The sequence below is a fragment of the Abramis brama genome (assembly GCF_963993115.1).
Source record: "Abramis brama genome assembly, chromosome: 15".
NCBI lineage: Eukaryota > Metazoa > Chordata > Actinopteri > Cypriniformes > Leuciscidae > Abramis > Abramis brama.
The window spans coordinates 32,241,476-32,266,063 of NC_139977.1; the positions used below are offsets into that span (position 1 = coordinate 32,241,476).

General features: G+C 37.9%; 1 protein-coding gene across 1 annotated transcript in view; it reads left to right on the forward strand.

The window, feature by feature from the left end:
- LOC311097511 (uncharacterized protein) overlaps positions 1–24,588 on the forward strand; it is a 59,206-nt gene that overhangs the window by 3,999 nt on the left and 30,619 nt on the right. The window lies entirely within an intron of this gene.

The following is a 24,588-nucleotide window of genomic DNA, read 5'->3' on the forward strand; positions in this document are numbered from 1 at the left end:
GGTAAAAATTAACTGATTTGTATACAAACACTTAAAATACACTTATTTATTTTTATAATAATAAAGGTATATGAAATTATATACAAATTTAAATGGTGGCTGTCATAAAACACTTTCCAGATTTATTCAAACATGCATTAAATATTGAAGAACATTAAAAATTATAATGAATATGTAATATGGTGCATATATTTAACAAAATGCTCCTCTCTAGAGTTAATTTTTCTAGCTGACTAACGAGTTTGTGGTCACTGGATATGTTTTTTTCTGAGGTAAATGTGACGTTACATGACATTGTTTACTAACGTCTTTCCACGGTTAAAACACTGATTGAGCGATTCCATGAGACATGATATGGACTTCGATAAGTTGTAATCTTTAACACACTTTCAGATGCTCGTTCATGTTTATTTTGCGCTGTAACTGGTGTTATTAAGCCGGAAGAGAAGGTCATGTGCTTCTCTTGAGCTGAGCCAGAGCGATCTCACGCCACAGCGCCACAACGGTATTTATGTTTTTGAATTTCGTAAGAAAATGGACATAATTTGAAATCTGAGACTTTTTCATATCAATAATAACAAAGCACAAAGATTATTGCGATTTATTGGATGGGATGCGCAAAACAATGTTCCATTCATTCATCAACTGAAAACAGGATGACTAATCGATTCTTGGGATTTAAGAATCGATATTGTTTCGTAAAAATGAGAATCGATTAAAATCGAGAAATCTATATTTTTTACCCAGCCCTAATGTGGCTGGTGTTTTTCTACTGGTGTTTTTCAGAGTCAGTAGAAAGGTCTCTTTAATGTTTAGGCCTGGTTTCACAGACAGCACTTAGATAAAGCCAAGATTAGGCCTTAGTTCAATTAAGACATTCAAGTAACTTTCATAAATGTGCCTTAAAGACATTACTGTGTGGTTCTTGAGACAATTTTAAGATATGTCAGTGCAAGTTGCTCTCAGTTAAAATGTCTCAGACAAGTATTTTAGTCTGAGACTAGCTTAAACCTTATCTAAACCTTGTGTGAAACCTGGGGTTTGTGTCTTAAAGGGTTATTTCACCGCTGGAAAGATTGTGTATTTAAATTGGGTCATTTATGTAGTTGAAATGTGAAATTATTTTAGAAGTTGGTGCCTTCTAGACTGGAATGTTTGGCTCATGTGGATGAAAGACAACAACTCCCAGAATGCACTTGCTTCGCTGCCCTATGAGGCCACTCCCAAGCCACGCCTACCGGTTACAGAGGGCAGGATCGGAAGACAATAGGCTTGTTCGACTTGAACCGGCGCTGCACAGACCGATCGGTTTATGAAATCAAAATACCGCGAGAGCAAATAAAAAGCTATAACAGACGTGATGGCGGAATTAACACATCTCAATTCTCCAGCGGCAGCCATCTTTGTTGTAAACGAATTCAACCCAAGTGCTCGTTGGTGACGTGGATGATTACGTTACTGTTGATCATCTGTCCATCATCGTTTAAAGCCCGCCCTGACAATTTGATTGGTCTGAACAGCTCTGGTTCAAGCATAGTTGCTCCACAACGGATCAAGTCCAGACTGAACTTCCCGACCTCAAATGTTGTGGGCGGGGCTAAGTTCGGCTGGCATCCAGGCTACTACTAGTTGACTCGAAACTGAAAGGACGCCGTTTTTGCTGTGAGATCCCCCTATGGGTGGGTTGAACACATGCGGAATAAGCTCCTCCTACTGGCTGGAGTCTCTCGCCTCTGGCCAAAAAAGCCTCTGATGACACTAAATGACGATTTTTTGCATCATCTGAGGTTTTTTTCCAGACACACAAGAAATCTCTCGTCTCAGGGGGACATGAGGGAGGGAAGCACAATCATTCGAAAATACTACCGGGTTTCTACTGATACAAAGATTAAAGGGATAGTTCTCCCAAAAATGAAAATGCTGTCCTCATTTACTCACCCTCATGTTGTTCCAAACCTGTATGATTTCCTTTCTTCTGCTGAACACAAAAGAAGATATTTTAAAGAAAGTTGGTAATTAAACAGTTGATGGACCCCATTGACTTCTATAGTATTTTTTTTTCCTACTATGGAAGTCAATGGGGTCCATCAGTCGTTTGGTGACCGACTTTCTTCAAAATACCTTCTTTTGTGTTCAGCAGAAGAAAGGAAATCATACAGGTTTGGAACAACATGAGGGTGAGTAAGGGTGTATTCACACCTGCCTTGTTTGGTTCGATTGAATCGAACTCTAGTTCGTTTCCCCTCTTGGTGCGGACCTTTTGGGCAGGTGTGAATACAGCAATCGAACTCGGGTGCGGACCAAACAATCGAACCGAGACCCAGCTGAAGAGGTGGTCTCGGTACGGTTCCAAACGAACTCTGGTACGGTTTGTTTACGGTGTGAACATGAACCGACCCAATTGCAGAAAACTGCGTCTTTTTATTTGACTTATGAGGATACTTAACAAAACGGACATTTTGGCATAATGGTGTCTTATTATACAGACATCCCAAGTCTCCCGGAAGTTCCGGGAGTCTCCCGCATGTCGATAGCGGCTCCCTGATGCCCGCAAATCAGTTAAAATCTCCGGGAATCTAGAGCGAGCGAGCAAGAGCGCGCGCACGGCAGAGACAGGGAGCGAGAGACCTTGCGTGTGTGTGTCAGCTAGTGTGCCTCACGAAGCGCATGTAAGGACCCAAGCAATCAATTGTCAGTGCGGGCGGGCTTTTATCTATACTACCATAGTTTCTTCATATTGCGTTTGTAGAGAATAACACCAAATCAGTAAAATAACAAATATTACATTACGAAATATCTCCATGCTGAGCCTGTTTGTGCACTTCCTGCTTTTCCCTGCTTGAGAATTCCTGTCCAATGAATGGACGACCTTAGCACACGTGTGGTTTTGTTTACACATTTTGGTTCACTTGTAAAAAGAGCAGTGTGAAAGCAAACCGTACCAAAAAAAAAAAAAATCAACATTCTATTTGGTCCGGACCAAAGCAAGTGAACTATCGGACTTTCCTGGTGTGAATACACCATAAATGAGGACAGCGTTTTCATTTTTGGGTGAACTATCCCTTTAATGCTAATTGGTAAAGTATCTCTTTAAGGACTGTTCCACGGGTGCATGTGCAATAATTGTTCATAGTTTATGGAACAAGCATGAAAACCATTGTTTTAACTGATCAATAAAGATCTGTAAAACAAAATTATCTTTGAAATATAGTATCCTGAAAAAGGGTACAATATTAAATTATTATTAGAATTTTTTGCTGAGTTTATTAGACTGAACCATGTTTATTTTTGTTTCTCATTTGTCCTTTTATTGAATTATGGGAATTTAATATGTCGATTTTAGACCCAGTGGAAGCGAATGAAGACAAACAGCAAAAACCTCATCGTTTAACAAATGAAGATGGGAACAGAAAGAATTTTACACAAAAACGAGCTCGAAAAACTGGAGTCAAAGGATCTTTCACCTGCTCTGATTGTGGAAAGAGTTGCAGATATAAATCAGAGCTTAAGACACACATGAGAATTCACACTGGAGAGAAGCCTTATACATGCGTTCAGTGTGGAAAGAGCTTTGTTGAGAAAGGAGACCTAAATATGCACATGAGAATTCACACGGGAGAAAAACCGTTCACATGCTCTCAGTGTGGAAAGAGTTTCAGTCAGAAAAGAAATCTCAAAGATCATCTGCGCCGTCACTCTGGAGTGAGATCATTCAGTTGTAATCAGTGTGATAAAACATTTGTTGTGGAATCAAACTTAAGACAACACCTTACAATTCATGCAGCTGTGAAGCCTCACGTCTGTTCTTTATGTGGAAAGAGTTTTTCACAACTTAAGTCTTTAAAAGAGCATGAGAGTATTCATACTGGAGTGAGAGCTTATGTGTGCTCTGACTGTTGGAAGACCTTCACTTCATCCAGCGACTTAAAAAGACACCAGAGAGTTCATACTGGAGAGAAACCGTTCAAGTGCTCTTCATGTGGGAAGAGTTTCACCCAATCATCTACTCTACAGAAACATAAGAAGTGTTGCCCGAAGTAAGCAAAGTTAAGATCCATCACTTTCAAAGTAAATAACTATAAAGTAAATGATATTCTGATAAATCAAGAAATGGATTTTTTTTGCAACAATTAAAGCAACATCATCTGAAAGAGAAATTTGTTATGGTGTTGGAAATTGGAGGGAGGTCAAAGTGCTCCAATTTTAGATGTAAATGCTTATTTTATGTTAGGGGGTAAATATAGTGAAACTAAATATTTCCAATATTCTGTACAATTTCATTTTGTAAGTCTGGCTGTTAAGAAGTGATGCACTTTTATAAATGTAATTAATTAATTAAATATATATATACTTACATTGAATGTAGAATATATTACAAGAATAAAGGAAAAGAGTGTGTACTTTTTGAGTGGCATGAGAATTTTTTTTTTCACGGAAAGTCATGAAGGGAAGGGGGGGGGGGTACATCATATGTATTGTCATTTCCTTTTACGTGTAGTTTGCAGTGTTGAGCATTATAATCAATCACACGTTTCTATGTAGTTTAGAAATGCAATGTCCAATCAGAAGCGTTTTGATTCGTCACCACGATTTACAATTGAAATTTCAAGAGCACCTTTATAATGACTTAATGTTTATTGGCTATTTACCTTATGCAAGAGATTCATCCCAAATGCCCTAACTGGGCACACCTTCTTTGTATTTTTGATTCTTAAATAAACAAATGCCATGTCAGATGGAGCTTCTGTTCCACCTTTGCAGGGTAAAAATGGCTTTAGTTGATGGTTGAAAAAGTGTTATTGGTAACAGTCTGTTGAATTGTGATTGATTAAAGTAACTGGTTAAATTTAGGTATTTGAACAACGCTGATACAGAGATTCAAGTAGATTTTAATTAGGTAATTGTAAACACCGTCCCCTAGAAAGGCTTAGAAATAAAATGTGTGTATATGTAAAGGCCTATATGTATACTGTATGTGTATCATTGTTCTGCCAATGGCCAATGTTTAATTTGCACCCGGCCTAAACTGAACGGTTGTAAAGAACTGTTGTGCGTCTCAGAGCAACACAGCAATGTTTCGTTCCTGAACGAATCCTCATTTTGAGTGAATCAATCGAATGAAACAATGAGCACGTTTACATGCACACCAGTAAGCTGATAACTCATAAATATCAGCTTATTGAAATAACCAGTTTTCCCTGTATAACATGTCACGTTAAAATACCAAGTGTTACGTTATTCTCTTCAAGGGAAATTGACAGCTCGTTCAGTCAAACTGACGGAGCAGCTTTATTTGTAGGGCAACCTTATGATTTTTAAATGATTCGTTTTAGTCTTTTTGAATGAAAGTTCCTCTAAGTGCCACCCATAATTCAACGCAGTAAGATCGTCAGGAATAAGGTGGATACAATAAGAAATAAAGCAAACGATTAAGTCAAACACATAAGTCAGCTCTCTAGTAGGCTACACTGTTAAAAGTTAAATAGCCTAAATATATAAAGTTATGAAACTTCACTTTGCACTCAGCCAAAACGATTTGCCTGGGAACAAATTCTAGATTAATGAGACCAAAGATCGCCCATTAGATATACACAAGACGGATTATATCTCATGTTAAACCAGTAGACTAGAGGCATCAGAGCCAGCGCAAGCGAGGAAAGGCTGTTCTCGGCAGGTATCGCCTGGATCTCACAAGTCCGAAAACGGCAGATAAAATTTTAAAATAGGCGCTGTCTTTATAAATAAACCACAGAGTTGAGCTTTAAACAACTACATTCTCACCTGAAAACTCTGAAAACTACATTTCGTGACACAATAACAGTAGTATTTTTAAATTACGTTGGTTTTCTCCTCTGCTATTGACGCTAGCTAGTTGATGCGAGATGCATTCTGGGATACCTGGCTGTCTCAGGTCACCTCTCGATGAATCCTCAGTAAAAGGGGCGGATCAAGAACACTTATTTATGTAAATAAAGTGTAACAGGTACTTTATAGACCTTCAATATGATAAGCTATTTGCACTAAATAGCCTAGCGTCTAGCACATCTAGAATAGCCTCTGCCAACTTTAAATCTAGAGAAAAGTTTCCATTGGCAAGAAAGTGGAATTTACACAATGCATTACACTGGAGTTATAATGCTATGAGAGTAATGTTTTGAATTATTTGACAAATTAAATGATTTTTAAATGACATTATCCTTTAATAATGAAACTAAAACCACCAGTAGGTGGCAGCAAGTCACAGGTTTAATGAATCAGAAACGATTTGTTAAAACGGCCGATTCATTCAGGAACAGCTCGGAGATGTACAACCATGTTGCTGTGGCTTAGTTTGGAACCATTTTCATTGGCAAAATGGAGAAAACAAACTAACATTATTGACAAATTTTAATTCAGAATATTAATTTCTTGATTATTGATCTGTATAAAATGAATATCACGTGTGGAAAAAACAGCACTCTTGCTTGTGCTTAACATATATAAGACAAAAGCTCATGCAGGGGCATTGACCCTATATCTGGAATTTTAGGAGCATTACTGGGTTCTAATAGTGTTTTTGTTTGTGTTTTGCCAAGTGAGTGAGAAACTCGATAATGTCAGCTCGCACATCATTTAAAAAAATGTATTATCGTAGACGATACAGCTCTAATATTAACACATGCACACGCGAATCAACTTTCTCCTTCTGCGGTCTGCTAGCCTGGGAAAACCCAGACAACTTCCGGCAAATTTAGATTTTCTCGAGAAGTAGTCTAGCAAAGAGCTCATTCAAGCCCATTTCCATGGCCTAGAAATCGCGGCACCAATCAGAAACGTTGAGGCGGGCTTTACACGATGACGATTGCTCTGATTGGTTTTAGGTCTATCCAATTGTGCCCAGAGGCATTTAAGCGACGTCCGTTGGTGACGCCCCTTTGGAAATGATTTGTCTATGGAGCTTTGCCAGACCATAATTCAGTTCCTACTGAGAATGGTCTGGTTTTAACCAGGCTAGCGGTCTGCTGTACTTTCTGAATGTCTTGATTGACAGATGTCTTGTCCAATCAGTCAGTATTCCATTCGCCACATATACCTACCGTTTACTCTGAGTTGTCCCTGTGTTTTCTAACTTTTTAATTTGCTATTAGTCTTTCCATTGCATTTATAAATTTGTTGTTTTTGTTTCGGAATTGTGTTTTGTATTGCGCTTCTCAGCCACCATAGCTAAATGAGCAACAGTTTGACCACAATTCACTCCTTCAGTCAGTGAAGCTCCCACAGCCGTTCATGAGAGATTAAATGCTGGGGAATATTCCCATCTTCCCACAGGAGAAGAAGCAGCAAGCAGGAGGAATTACTCCAGGAGAAACTACGGACATACTATTGTAAAGATGGAGATTAAGGAAGAACCCTGCAGAATAAAAGATGAAGATACAGAGGAACAAATAGGTTGGTGTTTTCCTTCATTCTCTTTAATGACATTGAAATTAAAGGGATACTTCACCTCGGAAAGATTGTGTATTTAAATTGGGTCATTTATGTAGAAGAAATGTGAAATTATTTTTGAATTTGGAGCTTTCTAGACTGAGAAAAGCCAGAAAATGTATTTTTGGCTTATGTGGATGAAAGACAACAACTCCCAGAATGCACTTGCTTCGCTGCCCTAGGAGGCCACTCCCAAGCCACGCCTACCGGTTAGAGAGCAGTTAAACAACAAGGCTAGGCTACTAGTGAGTCTCCGTGATGAGTCTGCCCGGGATTTCGAGATCGCCCAAAATGTCCGGGATTCGGCTTTTGCGTTCTACAGTCGCCATTCATCATGTTTACTGTGGCGAGCAGGACGAGGCTGACGGCCGCGGGAGAACGGCGCGAGGCCGGTGGCGTGATTACTGAGACGCACCGGTCTCGCATCTCTCATGGAGGAACGGGAATTTTCTTAGCAATGGTAAAACGCACATCAACCGATCACTTGTTTAGCGTTCATGTAAACACTACATTCAGACTCACCGATCGGAATGAATTCAGTTAGATTGAAACAAAAGGTGTGCATGTAAACAATGAATGGCGACTGCAGAAAGCAAAAGCCGAATCCCGGACATTTTGGACGATCTCGACAGCCGGACATGTCCGGGAAAAGGAGGATGGTAACCCCTACTATTCAGCTTTCTCCACAGAACAAGAGCCTGCTAGCTTAGCTTCCAAAGAAAGACGGCTGACACTATGTGTACATTCTGTGAGTGAGATCCCACCCTCTATGGGCGGGTTGAACACATGCGGAACAGCTCCTACTACTGGCTGTAGTCTTTAGCCTCTGGCCAAAACATCCTCCGATGACGCAAAATGACAATTTTTGCGTCATCGGAGGATTTTTTCCAGACAAAAAATACATAAATCTCTCCTCTCAGGGGGATATGAGGGAGGAAAGCACGGTAATTCGAAAATACTACAGGTTTTCTACTACAAAGCTTAATGCTAAATCCTGAAGTATCCCTTTAAGATGAAAACTTTGATGATTTGGGGCTCCCTGAACTTTTCATTTCTACTTTTTTTTTTAGACCAGATGAAAGTGAATGAACACAAAAGACATCAGTTTCAAAAGAAGATGAAGAAGAAGAAAAGTAAAGATAAAAACATATTCGTTTCACGGACTGAAAGGAATTTCACACAGAAACAAGCTGGTAAAACTGGAGTTAAAGGATCTTTCACCTGCTCTGAGTGTGGAAAGAGTTTCACAGATAAATCAAACCTGAACAGACACATGAGAATTCACACTGGAGAAATGCCTTATACATGCACTCAGTGTGGAAAGAGTTTCACTCAGAAAACCTCTCTCGATGATCATCTTCGCCGTCACTCTGGATTGAGATCATTCAGCTGTGATCAGTGTGATAAAACATTTGCGGTGGAACCAGGCTTACGACAACACCTTAAAGTTCATGCTGCTGTGAAGCCTCACATTTGTTCTTTTTGTGGAAATAGTTTTTCACATATGCAAAGTTTAAAAGTGCATGAGAGTATTCATACTGGTGTGAGACCTTATGTGTGCTTTGACTGTGGGAAGAGCTTTATTACATCCAGTGCCTTGAAAACACACCAGAGAGTTCACACTGGCGAGAAACCGTACAAGTGTTCACACTGTAGAAAGAGTTTTGCTCGGTCAGAAACCCTGAAAGATCATGAGATAGTTCATACTGGAGAGAAGCCGCACCAGTGCTCTTCATGTGGGAAGAGTTTCAACCACTTATCAAATCTACAGAGACATAAGAGAAAGCATTGTCCGAAGGTGTCTAAGTGAGCAAAGTTCAGATCCATGACTTGTAAATAATTTGATATTTAGATTAAGAAAAAAATGAAATTACCTTTAATCCAGTAGTTTAGTGAAGTTTGATTGTTTGACAAGGGGGAACCTTTGGGGAAGGTCAAAATAGTTTAGAAAACTGTTTTGCCATAAAACAATTTATGAAGGGATGTGTTTTGTTTCTTTGTGGACAATGAAAAAATGTGAATATATAATTATATATAATATAATATTTTCAGAAATATTTATATAATCTCTCCCTCCTCCTGGACAAATGAGAAACAAAAATAAATAAAGTTCATTGTTAATTAAACACAGTTTACTACTTTATCTAGTTTTAGATATATTGTCATATGTCAGTTTTCATCTTAATGTTCCTCATCAGTGATTAAAGAGAATGAAGGAAAACACCAACCTATTTGTTCCTCTGTATCTTCATCTTTTATTCTGCAGGGTTCTTCCTTAATCTCCATCTTTACAATAGTATGTCAGTAGTTTCTCCTGGAGTAATTCCTCCTGCTTGCTTCTTCTTCTCCTGTGGGAAGATGGGAATATTCCCCAGCATTTAAACTCTCATGAACGGCTGTGGGAGCTTCACTGACTGAAGGAGTGAATTGTGGTCGTTGTTGCTCATTTAGCAGATGATACTTCACAATTACAATCACTCGCAATTATCCAGCTTTAAGTGTTTTGCTCTAATTACAGAAGCACAAAGTGAAGACAGACATATATTTATGTTTTACCGTTCTTGATGCTTAAATAGGTAACAGATTATTAAAGTCAAGCGTTTTGTTTAATTAATAATGGCACATTACAACATAAATGCTACATTGCAGTAGAGCCTCTGTTGCACTGTACAGACGACAAAACCCAAAGCTAAAATATTTCTTATATATATATATATATTTCTTATATATATATTTATTTCTCATAACTTGATTGCTAAAGCAAAGTTGTATAGGGTCATTTAAAAAAAAAAAAACTTTTGGCCACTACTGTGTGTTTGGTATTAGTGTCACATTATTGCTGTGGACTTATGAGCTCAAGATATCACCAGTGCACTGATGCATTTTTACAGTCACCAAAAATGTTATTACTTTTGGCCACTACTGTATTACTTTCATTTCTGCAGTTAAGAGTATTGATTTGTAGAGTGGGGGGAGCTTTAACATTTCTTAAAGGTCAGTAACAAAAAGAATACCTTGATGATCAAGCTTGTATTGTTTGATAAACTCATCATTTAACTCCAATATGTTATTTGTTTGTTGGAAAGTGTGTGTCCTCCTCCTCTCTGCTGCCATCTTTACTCTTAACTAGGTTAGGATCCCTCTCCAGCGCTCTTAAATAATTTAGGAGCTGAGACCTGGTCTTAACACTTAGAAACCTTTATGATTCACACTTATACTTAAGTTTAGGAATAAGAATAGAATTATGTCATTCTTACAATTTTGACACACTAAACACTAAAATTGTACTCTTTCGGACCCTGATATAGATTTCTCCCAATAAAACTAGTCTGATAAACACATGGAATTAATTCAGTTAACTTGTTAATTAAAATAAGTTAATTTTCATTACTTTTTTGGACAAAATTGTTTGTCAAAATATAACATATAACCATATAGCTAATGTAAGAGCATAAAAGACATTAAACCTTATTTCAGAAATAGCTGACCGTAGTATTATGAGAGGAATCACTTCTTTAAATATCGAAAATTAAAACATTATACGGCAGATGAAAGTGGTTTACGTAGAAAGGAATAAAAATAACAAAATAAAAGCAAGGAAAATTAAAACAGTTTATCAAAATGCTTTTCATAGAAAGGAATTAAAATGTCACACTATGGCATATTGTAAAATTTCAAACACAAGTGTTTACTACTACTGGTTCATTAGCAATGCTGAATACAATGTTAAACCCCTTGATTTATTGTAAGCTAAATCAAACTTATTCATTACCTAAATAAATCACAAGTTTTATTCATTTTTTTCTCAACTTTTTACAATGTGCAGAGAGTGATTCAATCCAACAAAGTTGCTCAATGCATCACCTCTAAACAGTGAGACTAATATGAATATGCGTGATATGATATATGAATGATATTTGATAAAGACTATTGTTTAACAAATGCCTCATATGTACAATAAAAATAATTAAACCACAAAGTAACAAAACACATCCCTTCATAAATCATGGTGGTTTATGGCAACACACTAGTTTTCTGAACTATTATTCTTGTTCATCTGTATGAGATGACCATGCACTGCTTGAGCGATGACACTGATTTGCTTATTTACAAATTATGGAAATGAACTTTGCTCACTTAGACGCCTTCGGGCAATTATTTTTCTTATGTCTCTGCAGACTAGATGATTGGCTGAAACTCTTCTCACATGAAGAGCACTGGTGCGGCTTCTCTCCAGTATGAACTCTCTTTAGTGATCTCTCAGGTGTCCTGACCGAACGAAACTCTTTCCACAGTGTGAGCACTTGTACGGTTTCTCTCCAGTGTGAACTTTCTGGTGTGATATTAAGCTGCTGGATGAAGTGAAGCTCTTTCCACAGTCAGAGCACACATAAGGTCTCACACCAGTATGAAGACGCCCATGCACTTTTAAATGTTGCAGTTGTGAAAAACTCTTTCCACATACAGAACAAAAGTGAGGCTTCACACCAGTATGTACTTTAAGGTGTTTTCTTAAGTTTGATACTAAAACAAAGGTTTTTTCACACTGATCACAGCTGAATGATCTCACTCCAGAGTGACGGCGCAGATGATTATCAAGAGAGCTTTTGTAACTAAAACTCTTTCCACACTGAGTGCATGTGAATGGTTTTTCTCCAGTGTGAATCATCATGTGCTCATCTAGGTATCTTTCCCAAATGAATCCCTTTCCACACTGAGTGCATGTATAAGGCCTTTCTCCAGTGTGAATCATCATGTGTCTGTTCAGATATGATTTATATATGAAACTCTTTCCACACTCAGAGCAGGTTAAAGATCCTTCGACTCCAGATTTTCCAGCTTGTTTCTGTGAGAAATTCTCTTCAGTCTTTGAAACGACTGCATTTCCATCTTCATTTGTGAAATAAGGAGGTTTCAGGTCTAAAATAAACAAATTAAATTCCCATAATTCAATAAAAGGATACATGAGAAACAAAAATAAAAAATCAAATTCTCATTTTAGCACAAATCCAGTTTACTACTGATTCTACTAGTATCTAGTTTTAGATGTATAGTCATATGTCAGTTTTCATCTTAATGTTCCTCATCAGTCATTAAAGAGAATGAAGGAAAACACCAACCTATTTGTTCCTCTGTATCTTCATCTTTTATTCTGCAGGGTTCTTCCTTAATCTCCATCTTTACAATAGTATGTCCGTAGTTTCTCCTGGAGTAATTCCTCCTGCTTGCTTCTTCTTCTCCTGTGGGAAGATGGGAATATTCCCCAGCATTTAAACTCTCATGAACGGCTGTGGGAGCTTCACTGACTGAAGGAGTGAATTGTGGTCGTTGTTGCTCATTTAGCAGATGATCATCACACTTACAATCACTCTCAATTATCCAGCTTTAAGTGTTTTGCTCTAATTACAGAAGCACAAAGTGAAGACAGACATATATTTATGTTTTACCGTTCTTGATGCTTAAATAGGTAACAGATTATTAAAGTCAAGCGTTTTGTTTAATTAAAGGGATAGTTCGCCCAAAAATGAAAATTCTGCCATCATTTACTCACCCTCAAGTTGTTTCAAACCTGTATGAATTAACTGTCTGGTTACCGATATTTTTCAAAATATCTTCTTTTGTGTTCAGCAGAAGAAAGAAATTCATACAGGCTTGAAACAACTTGAGGGTGAGTAAATGATGACAGAATTTTCATTTTTAGGCGAACTATCCCTTTAATAACATTACAACATAAATGCTACATTCCAGTAGAGAACAAAACAAAACCCAAAGCTAAAATATTTCATATATATTATAAAAATGATTAACTTAATACACCGGTTATTTTAAAGAAAAGCAGGATTGATCAGCATAGGCGGATTTTGACATTCGAGCCAGGGGGGGGGGGGGCAAAAAAAAAAAAAAATCATTGTAGCAGTTAGGACCTGCATGGCCTCATGGAACTCAGCACTAGCACATATGGACAAAACAAACATGCTAAATAAACACATATTTATTTTTAACCCAAGAAAAAAAACACTAGGCTACAACAATACAATTATATTTGTTAACAGGTTGAACTTCGCATAAACAGCCACTTGACTTCGCATCGCATCTTCGTTTCGGACACAATTAGGATCAATGAAATGTGGACCACTTTTGCACTGTTAAAATATTATCTTCAACCAAAACGAAAAGATTTTTAAAGTTTTTCTTTCCTTTTTTCAAAACACATTCACATCAGGAGTGATTACGTTACCATCAGTTTGTAAAGAGCACAATACATCTATATGACCACAAGTAACATAGGCGATTATGATTAATACATACTAGTTATTGTGCTGGAAAAATTGGATTGATTGGGACGCTGTCATCCGCTTCTCAGCAGCCTCAACTTCTGGAAACCGCTGTCGTCGTCGTCTCCTCAACTGGATCAACTTTTTTGAAACTCCGTGTTGAAGTTGCTTATGTCTCAAACTGCGCATGCGTTCAATGTTCAAACTGCGCACGCGCTAACGAGAATCGCGAGATTCAATCGAAACGAAAACTTCTTAGTAAGATCAACAAAACATTGCACGTTTTTTACATTTAAGGTTGAATGAACTTAGTATCATGCATGAACACTTCCAATCAAAATATCTTAGTTCAATTTACTGTTTTATGTTTATTTGGAGGACTTGTTGGTTTTTTTTACAGTAAAAGTGCTTTATGTAGAAATGAATAAAAATAAAATAAAATCAAGGAAAATTAAAACAGTTAATCAAAATGCTTTACATAGAAAGGAATTAAAATTCCACTATGGCATATTGAAAAATTTCAAACACAACAAGTGTTTACTACTACTGGTTCATTAGCAATACTGAATACAATGTTAAACCCCTTGATTTATTGTAAGCTAAATTAAACTTATTCATTACCTAAATAAATCACAAGTTTTATTATTTTTTTTCTCAACTTTTCACAATATGCAGAGAGTGATTCAATCCAACAAAGTTGCTCAGTGCATCACCTCTAAACAGTGAGACTAATATGAATATGCGTGATATATGAATGATATTTGATAGACTATTGTTTCCATTGTTTTACAAATGCCTCACATGTACAATAAAAATAATTAAACCACAAAGAAACAAAACACATCCCTTCAAAAATCATGGTGGTTTATGGCAACACACTAGTTTTCTGAACTATTATTCTTGTTCATCTGTATGAGATGACCATGCACTGCTTGAGCGATGACACTGACACAAGTATTTTCACATTGTTGCTTTACTGCTCAGTTCATCTTGTATACAGGTAACACTCAGTGTTTACTGCGCATGTGCAACACAACAGAGGATCAATACGGGTGTCGGAAGAATAAAACATGCAACACTTAGAATGCAATTCACAACCATTTTAACCAGTTCCCCTTATCAAACAATCAAACTTCAATACTAATTACTGTATTAAATGTAATTCCATCTTTTGCTTATTTACAAATTATGGAAGTGAACTTTGCTCACTCTTCGGGCAATTCTTTTTCTTATGTTTCTGCAGACTAGATAATTGGGTGAAACTCTTCCCACATGTAGAGCACTGGTGCGGCTTCTCTCCAGTATGAATTCTCTCATGATCTTTCAGGTTTCCTGACCGAGCGAAACTCTTTCCACAGTGAGAGCACTTGTACGATTTCTCTCCAGTGTGAACTCTCTGGTGTGATTTTAAGTTGCTGGATGAAGTGCAGCTCTTTCCACAGTCAGAGCACACATAAGGTCTCACACCATTATGAAGACGCTCATGCTCTCTTAAATATCCGAGTTGTGAAAAACTCTTTCCACATACAGAACAAAAGTGAGGCTTCACACCAGTATGAACTTTAATGTGTTGTCTTAAGTTTGATACAAAAACAAATGTTTTCTCACACTGATCACAGCTGAATGATCTCACTCCAGAGTGAGAGCGCAGATGATCTTTCAGAACTGTTTTTGTAGTGAAACTCTTTCCACACTGAGAGCATGTGAATGGTTTTTCTCCAGTGTGAATTCTCATGTGTATATTTAGGTGTCCTTTGCAAGTGAAACTCTTTCCACACTGAGTGCATGTATAAGGCCTTTCTCCAGTGTGAATCATCATGTGTCGGTTCAGGGTTGATTTACATACTAAACTCTTTCCACACTCAGAGCAGGTTAAAGATCCTTCGACTCCAGATTTTCCAGCTTGTTTCTGTGTGAAATTCTCTTCAGTCTTTGAAACGACTGCATTTCCATCTTCATTTGTGAAATAAGGAGGTTTCAGGTCTAAAATAAACAAATTAAATTCCCATAATTCAATAAAAGAATGAATTATTCAACATTCAACACTTTATTCAACATTGTATTCTCTTCCAGTCTGTTTTTCCATCCGCGTTCACGAGTCCACACTGACGCACCAGATAACACGTCAGCAGCGTCAATGTGGACCAGTCTATGATGTGGACTCGTGAACGCGGATGGAAAACAGACCGGAAGAGAATACAATGTTGAATAAAGTCGTAGTTTTTGTTAATTTTGGACCAAAATGTATTTTCGATGCTTCAAAACATTCTAAATAACCCACTGATGTCACATGGACTACTTTGATGATGTTTTTATTACCTTTATGGACGTGAACAGTGACACGTCCATTGACTTACAATGGAGGGACAGAAAGCTCCCGGAATAAATCTAAAATATCTTAAGATGTCTTCAGAAGAGAAACGGAGGTCTTACGGGTTTGGAGTGACATGAGGGTGAGTCATTAATGACATCATTTTCATTTTTGGGTGAACTAACCCTTTAATGTTCCTCATCAGTCATTAAAGAGAATGAAGGAAAACACCAACCTATTTGTTCCTCTGTATCTTCATCTTTTATTCTGCAGGGTTCTTCCTTAATCTCCATCTTTACAATAGTATGTCAGTAGTTTCTCCTGGAGTAATTCCTCCTGCTTGCTTCTTCTTCTCCTGTGGGAAGATGGGAATATTCCCCAGCATTTAAACTCTCATGAACGGCTGTGGGAGCTTCACTGACTGAAGGAGTGAATTGTGGTCGTTGTTGCTCATTTAGCAGATGATCATCACACTTACAATCACTCTCAACAAATGGTCATTTAGAAACAATTCCATGATTACTGAATTTACACTTTGGGCTTAATAATCAAGCCTCATTTTGACTTTGTCCTTCATGGTCCGTGTACTTTTGCGTCCATTCCTTTTTCCTTTTTTAACCCGTAATTGAAAAGCGGAAAATTAACGACTGTTGTATTTTTAAAGTGCAAAGTTGAACAAAATTTGAATATGATCTGCAAAAATAAATAAATAGACCTATTTTCAGATTTTTGTTTATGACTTTTTGCCCCTTTATTAAACATTTAAAATATTCACAAATTAATATGGAAAAAAAAATTAAGGCCAAATTAGAACCTGGAAATGATATATTTCCCGCAGTGCTGAATAAGAGCTGTCTCTGGAACCATACAGAGAGGTGATTTATAGGGTAATGATAATAAATGTGTCTGAAAAATAACGAGGAATTTTAATTGTTTATTAATAAACTTGCGTGTCTTCTAAATCAGTGTCGGCTGCAAACATATCTCAACATATTTGCTTTCGATTCAAATTTGTTGGTTTAAAAGTGGACATTTCAAGCTTTATTTAGGTAGTGTCCGTGCCTACTTTTGCGTGGATTCCTTTTTCCTTTTCAAACGAAAAACATGCTTTCTTCTTAATTCTTAAATAAATGGTGAAAAAATATTCACATACAAACTTATTTTCCTTATATACAATGCTTATTTAATTGAAAATCAAATCATTGACATACAACTTTTTTTTCCGTTTTACAAAAATGTGAAATTTGATTTCTGGATTTTATTTGCACATTTCATGGTATTGTGATGAATGCTGGGGATTTGTCTTTTTATTTGGCGTTGGTTCCGCCCATCTGAACCTTTCTGCAGCACTTTTTCATTGTATTGACTGAAGGCAGGGATAACTGATCTCACCTGGAGTGAAGGACATTTAAGAGAGGAGAGGTGAGAGAATGGGGTCTCGACAGTGGTGAACGTGACTGGCTTTCCGCGCTCGGGAGAGAAATGGGGACGGTAGTAGATGGTATCGGTGTAGTTAGATAATAGTGGGACTGGGTGTGTAGCGCTGGCCACATGTTCCAGGAGCGGCTTTAAGAGCTGTGTTGCCCAAAGAGAAGTGCTGCGTAAAGAGGACTAATGGCTCGTTTCCACTGAGCGGTACGCAATTTAAGTTTCTACTGTCAAAAGTTGTGAATGGTTCCAAAATGCCGAACCGTACCGTCCCACTTTTTCAGTAACCTTCTGTTGGGGTACCTACTAAAAGGTGGAGCTAGACTCACTGCAGAATGTTGATTGGCTGACCGAGTATCGTCACTTGCGCGTGCTACAAGGGGAATGACAGCATAAGAAGCGCCATTTGTAAATATGCAGTTGAAATATAATACTACTGTTATTGTGTCACGAAATGTAGTTTTAAGAGTTTTTCAGGCAAGAATGTAGTTGTTTAAAGCTCAAATCTGTGGTTTATTATAAAGATTTATGAAAATTTGATCCAGGTTGTGAGATCCAGGCAATCACTAGGCGCTCATGTACCCCGCCTGGAACAGCCTTTCCTCGGCTAGTCGTTCTGACGTTTGCCGCTGACTCTGATGTCTCAGTAGTGATTAAACGTGAGATATAATTCGTCTTGTGTATATCTAACGGGTGATATTTGGTCTTGTGAATCTATAATTTGTTCCCTGGCCAATCGTTTTGACTGAGGGCTAAGTTAAGTTTCATAACTTAATATATATAAGCTATTAACTTTACCGTTGTAAGTGTAACCGTGCTACACTCTAAAGTGAGCTAACACTGTGCTAGGTTCGGAAGGAGCTAAATGATATAAACTGTACCCATAAAAGGAAGTATCAGGCCAGGTAAGTTGTAACCATCAACGTTTACTCACAATACTTTGCAAATAACAGTTGAACACAACATAACATACATGAAAAATAAAAAATGGGCACTTTAAAGTAAATGAGTCTTTGTTTTTTTCTTTTTTGTGGTCGTTAAAGTCTGTGTTTGTGATCACTTTCTGTATTAATCAATCCACTGTCAATAGTTCTCTGTTAAAGTGTGTGTCACCAGTTCTGTGACAGTGTAAGAGGAAAGTTGGCACTTTTGGATGAAGAGTGTGTACCAGCTCAGGCGACTGATACTTTCCTACCACCAAGGGAAATGTTCGATGAGTTGGTCTGCGTCTCTTTGGATCACACTGGGAGGCTCGCCATCGATAAAAGGGATCTTCCAAGTAGTTCTCACTCTGTCCATAAGACCTGACCTGTTTTTTATTTACAAACAGGAACTTTAAAATGATGTTCTATATATCTATACATTGTACAACAATCATACTAAAGCATTACAACCATGTAACATTAAGCCTCACATGCTGCATAATACTAAATGTTCACATGTTCAGGCCTATTTATCACACTTCAGTTCAAACTAAAAACAGCTGTGTTCAGGTAACTTAAATATCAGCTAACTATTTCAGTTGCTAATTAAAATTAAAACTTGTATCACTGTCAGCAATCAATTGCTACGGCGCTAAGACTTGAACACCCCCTTAACTCTTAATACACATACAGTTAGCAATAGTAACATCACTATTTGAACTTATTTAAACTTCACTAGCTTACCGTGACAATTAGAGGTGGAAAATGGGATTTTTCCAAACTCCCGGCTGCTCCTTATTCTGTCTTCTGTGTTGGTTCTTTAGCTTCTTCTTCTTTGTTTTTAACGGCGGTTGGCAACCAGCTTTTGGTGCATTACCGCCATCTTCTGCTCCAGAGTGTGAATCAGACAATAGGCTTACAATCTAGTTTCCACATAAAAATAAACAAAAGAAATAAAAGAAAAAATAATCTTATAGCCTAACACACACACACACACACACACACATTCATTAATTCATTACCCAACACACTTTCCCATATCCCTGTTTATCCTCAGTATTTTTGTATTTTCAAAATACATAAAATACTTTTTGCCAGTCAACCTCTTTATCAGGGTACTGATTTTGTGCATCAACTAGTTCAGACATTCACTAGCTCAGCATTGGATCAGCGATTTTTTTCTTTTCTTTTTTATAAGGTGAGAATGTAATGATCAATTCTACTCATTGATTAAAGTTAAAATAGTGCATTATTCACTTTCACTTTCATTAACATGAAAGAATAAAAGAGCACAGACAAGTGGGCGTAAGTCTTGACCGGTTGTTGATTTTTATCAACTAGCTTGTCAAATGTGTTTAAAGCATTAGTGCATGTTAGGGCTGGGTGATATGACACTACATATCATCATGATGATATAAAGTTTGAATTGATGGAACTTTTTCTAAATCGTTTACATAGATGGGCCTATTAGTGGGGTAAGCAAATATCCATGCAGCTTTTAGTGGGCAGGAATTACTGGAACGTTGATGTGGAAAAACAAACACTGATGAATGATACACCACAAACATCTTCAGCTTTTAGTTTTATTGTACATAAAAAATAATAATCAAAAAGGGGTAAATAAATTAATCTAAATGAATTCTAATTTTACATTTTAGATACACTTTCTAATTTTAATAAACTTATAGAAACAAATAAACTTTACATAAAATAAACATAAAATTACTTAAAAGGCATTGGACTACCTGCAAAAGGTGTTTGAAATTCAGTTTATGCTGTGAAATCAAAACTGATATTGAGAATTGTGAAACCATGATATTGTTACTGTGAAGTAAAATTGAGATTTTGGTCATATCGCCCATCCATATTCTTTGCTTGATAGCAGAAAAGGTTCCCACAGTTTTACATACAGTATTAATTTTTTAATAGTGTTCCCCACACGTAACATACTACATTGTAACCAGATATAAGTATATAAATGGATGCTATTTTGCATAAGTTTATTTGTAATTGCAAGAAAGAAAGAAAGAGAGGGCAGAGATGAGGTTAGGAATGAAAAGTCAGTAGGCCTATAGTTTCTTCATTCACTGTGACCTATACCTGCACTGGATGGCCAATTTCACATGTATTTTGTGTTTTTTTCCAAAATACAAGATACTGTATTTTTTTTTTTCACACAGTATTTTGTATTATTTGTATTATTGTGTTATTATTTTGCCCATCTCTGCTCATTCTCACTTTCTGCACCTCATACCTCCTGCATCTTATAATTGTGCTCCACTGACTCCTCTTCCTGACACCACTCACACAAGCCTGTCTCGTGGTTTCCTATCATTTTCAGTGATTTGTTTAGAGCACCGTGCCCCAGGCTTAACCTTGTCATTGCAGTTTCCTCTCTCCTGTGCCCACTACCTAACCTAGTTATTTTGACCTAACCTAGTTATTTTTACTCTTTTAAATTTGATATAAATGCATTCCTTTCTCCTCTCTGTCCCACCTTTCTTGCCATATTTGGTTAGTTTTTTCCCAGATTATACTTTTGACCTGCTTTACTTATTTTAATTTTCATTTCTATATTTCCCTTCTTTAAAGCCCTCTTTGCCAATGCATCCACCTGCTCATTCCCTTTCACCCCTACATGTGCTGGAACCCACATAAATTGTACCTGTCCTCCTTGATTTGCTATCCTTGTAACTGACTGAAGGACTTCATACAATACATCCTGACTGCTTTTTGAGTGAAAAGACCTTAAACTCACTAGGACTGAGGAGGAATCGGAGCATATCAGCACCTTTTCTTGTCTTGTTTTTTCCACCCACCTTAACCACACTGCTACCATTTCCACTGTGTGTATACAAAAAAATGTAAATAAATAAAATAAATAAAAAATCTGATGTTCTTCTATTAATTCCTATTCCTTTAGCAGGTATTGCCACCCCATATCCTGTCACTCCTGTCTCAGGTTTCTTACAACCATCTGTATATACACTGCTCAAAAAAATAAAGGGAACACTTTTTAATCAGAGAATAGCATCAAGTCAGTTAAACTCCTGGGATATTGATCTGGTCAGTTAAGTAACAGAGGGGGTTGGTAATCAGTTTCAGCTGCTTTAGTGTTAATGAAATTAACAGCAGGTGCACTAGATGGGCAACAGTGAGACAACCCCCAAAACAGGAATGGTTTTACAGGTGGAGGCCACTGACATTTTTTCCCTACTCATCTTTTCAGACTGTTTTTCACCAGTTTTGCATTTGGCTAGGGTCAGTGTCACTACTGGTAGCATGAGGCGATACCTGGACCCTACAGAGGTTGCGCAGGCAGTCCAGCTCCTTCAGGATGGCTCATCAATACGTGCCATTGCCAGAAGGTTTACTGTGTCTCCCAGCAGAGTCTCAAGAGCATGGAGGAGATTCCAGGAAGACAGACAGCTACTCTAGGAGAGCTGGACAGGACCGTAGAAGGTCCTTAACCCATCAGCAGGACCGGTATCTGCTCCTTTGTGCGAGGAGGAACATGATGAGCACTGCCAGAACCCTACAAAATGACCTCCAGCAGGCCACTGGTGTGAATGTCTCTGACCAAACAATCAGAAACAGACTTCATGAGGGTGGCCTGAGGGCCCGACGTCTTCTAGTGGGCCCTGTGCTCACTGCCAAGCACCAGGGAGCTCGATTGGCATTTCCCATTGAACACCAGAATTGGCAGGTCCGCCACTGGTGCCCTGTGGTTTTCACAAATGAGAGCAGGTTCACCCTGAGCACGTGACAGACAGGAAAGGGTCTGGAGAAGCCGTGGAGAATGTTATGCTGCCTGTAACATCGTTCAGCATGACCGGTTTGGTGGTGGGTCAGTGAGGGTCTAGGGAGGCATATCCATGGAGGGACGCACAGACCTCTGCAGGCTAGACAATGGCACCCTGACTGCCATTAGGTATTGGGATGAAATCCTTGGATCCACTGTCAGACCCTATGCTGGTGCAGTGGGTCCTGGGTTCCTCCTGGTGCACAACAATGCCCGGCCTCATGTGGCGAGAGCATGCAGGCAGTTCCCGGAGGATGAAGGAATGATACCATTGAAGGGCCACCACGCTCACCTGACCTACATCCAATAGAACACCTCTGGGACATTGTGTTTCGGTCCATCTGACATCACCTGGTTGCACCTCAGACTGTCCAGGAGCTCAGTGATGCGCTGGTCCAGATCTGGGAGGAAATACCCCAGGACACCATCCGTCGTCTCATTAGGAGCATGTCCCGACGTTGTCAGGCATGCATACAAGCACGTGGGGGCCATACAAACTACTGAGAACCATTTTGAGTTGCTGCAATAAAATTTCAGCAAAATTGACAAGCCTGCTGCATCATTTTTTCACTTCGATTTCCGGGGTGTCTTTGAATTCAATCCTCTGTAGATTGATTATTTTCATTTCCATCAAACGATGTGGCATCCTTTTGTTCATAACACATTACCCAGTTCATATTAGTATAGATATCCAGCATGATATTTTTCCCCATTGAGATCTGATGTGTTTTCAAAGTGTTCCTTTAATTTTTTTGAGCAGTGTATATGTATGAATTCTTTATAATCTTTATTTATGTGGTACTTGAGTGCACTTACCAAATCTATTTGATCTTTTCCTTTCCTTTTTAACTCTAACAAATACCAGTCAATATCAGGCCAAACAAGTACCCATGGCGCCACCATCGGACATACAACTGCAGGGCTCATTCTATTGCCACCTCATTTTCTCACCTCAGTTTTAAAAGCTGTTTTTTTAGCTTGCTAATACACTCACTCTTATCACTCTTCTTCTTCTTCAATTTTATGGCGGGTAGCACCAACATTAAGGTGCATTATCTCCACCTACTTTATTGGAGTGTGGACCAGAATTTACCCATTTCATTAAAAAAAATAAAAGAATAATAATTATAAAATATAGCTGCGAGCAGCGATTGCGGGCCCAAGCCCGTGACACCGCCACCCCGGTGCCTTTGCCACCAAACTCGGTCAGCATAAAGTCAAGACATTGAGGATGCTAAATTGCGGACGGATTTTTTGATATCTCGAACGGTTTGGCCGCGGCGAGGAAACGAATTTATGGCGATAAAAGATAAAAACAAAGTGTTATAACTTCTGCATACATTAACTGATCTTGATGAAACTTCAGCAGTGTGTTTGTGGTAAGAGGCCGATCACATGTATGTAACTATTGTGAGTCAAAGTTATAGCGCCACCAACTGGCAGCAGGAAGTGTGTCACTTTCTAAATGCTTTTGACAAAAGTGAGGGGGTTAATTTTATGTACAGTCACAAAAATCAGTAGGGCTGTCAACTTTAGTCGTTTAGTCGACTAATCGGTCGATGCCGTCTTGGTCGACTTACATTCTCATTGGTCGACCAGTCGCATAATTATTATTTATTTTTTTCACCAGTAAAGAAATTTTCATTGATTTACTCCTTGATATTTATTCCTTTATAAGGAGTTATATATTACTGTATTCTAAATATAATTAGCCTATGTTTTATCCCCAACTTTAAATGCTTTAATTTAGGCTATTTTGTAACAGCGCCACAGTTTAGCGCACCACGTAGAACACTCGGGAACCGCACCTGTGGCTGGCTGCACTGCTGCTTCGCGCTCAGTAAGGAATATAGGTAGTAATCTCTATGTGTCTGTCTGTCCGTTTGCATTTTGATTATTTCGAGAACCGTTCATCCAATCGACTTCACAAGGGAGTGCAGTGTCGCATTTGGTGCAATATAGACAGACGCGAGACGCGACACGTTCAGAATTAATAGTAAACTACAGAACAGCGCGAGCGGGAAGCGGCGCACCTCACGCGAGCAGGGCTTAGGCTATATTCTTCGAGAACGGACACTGCACTAGTGATATAAAACGCACACAGTCTGTTAACTTAAGCAATACTTTTAAGGTAGTCTAATATTTTTCTGACTTACAAATTACTGACACAGTAAAGGGTAGATTTAAAACCGAAATTTAAATAAAGAAAACAACTAAATTTAAATACAGAAATAATGAAATTTAAATAAAGAAAAACGAAATTTAAATAGGCCTAAAGAAAAACGAAATTTAAATAAAGAAAAAACGAAATTTAAATAAAGAAAAACGAAATTAAGTTAGCCTAAATTAAAAACGAATTAATTTAGATTGATAATAACAGGTAAA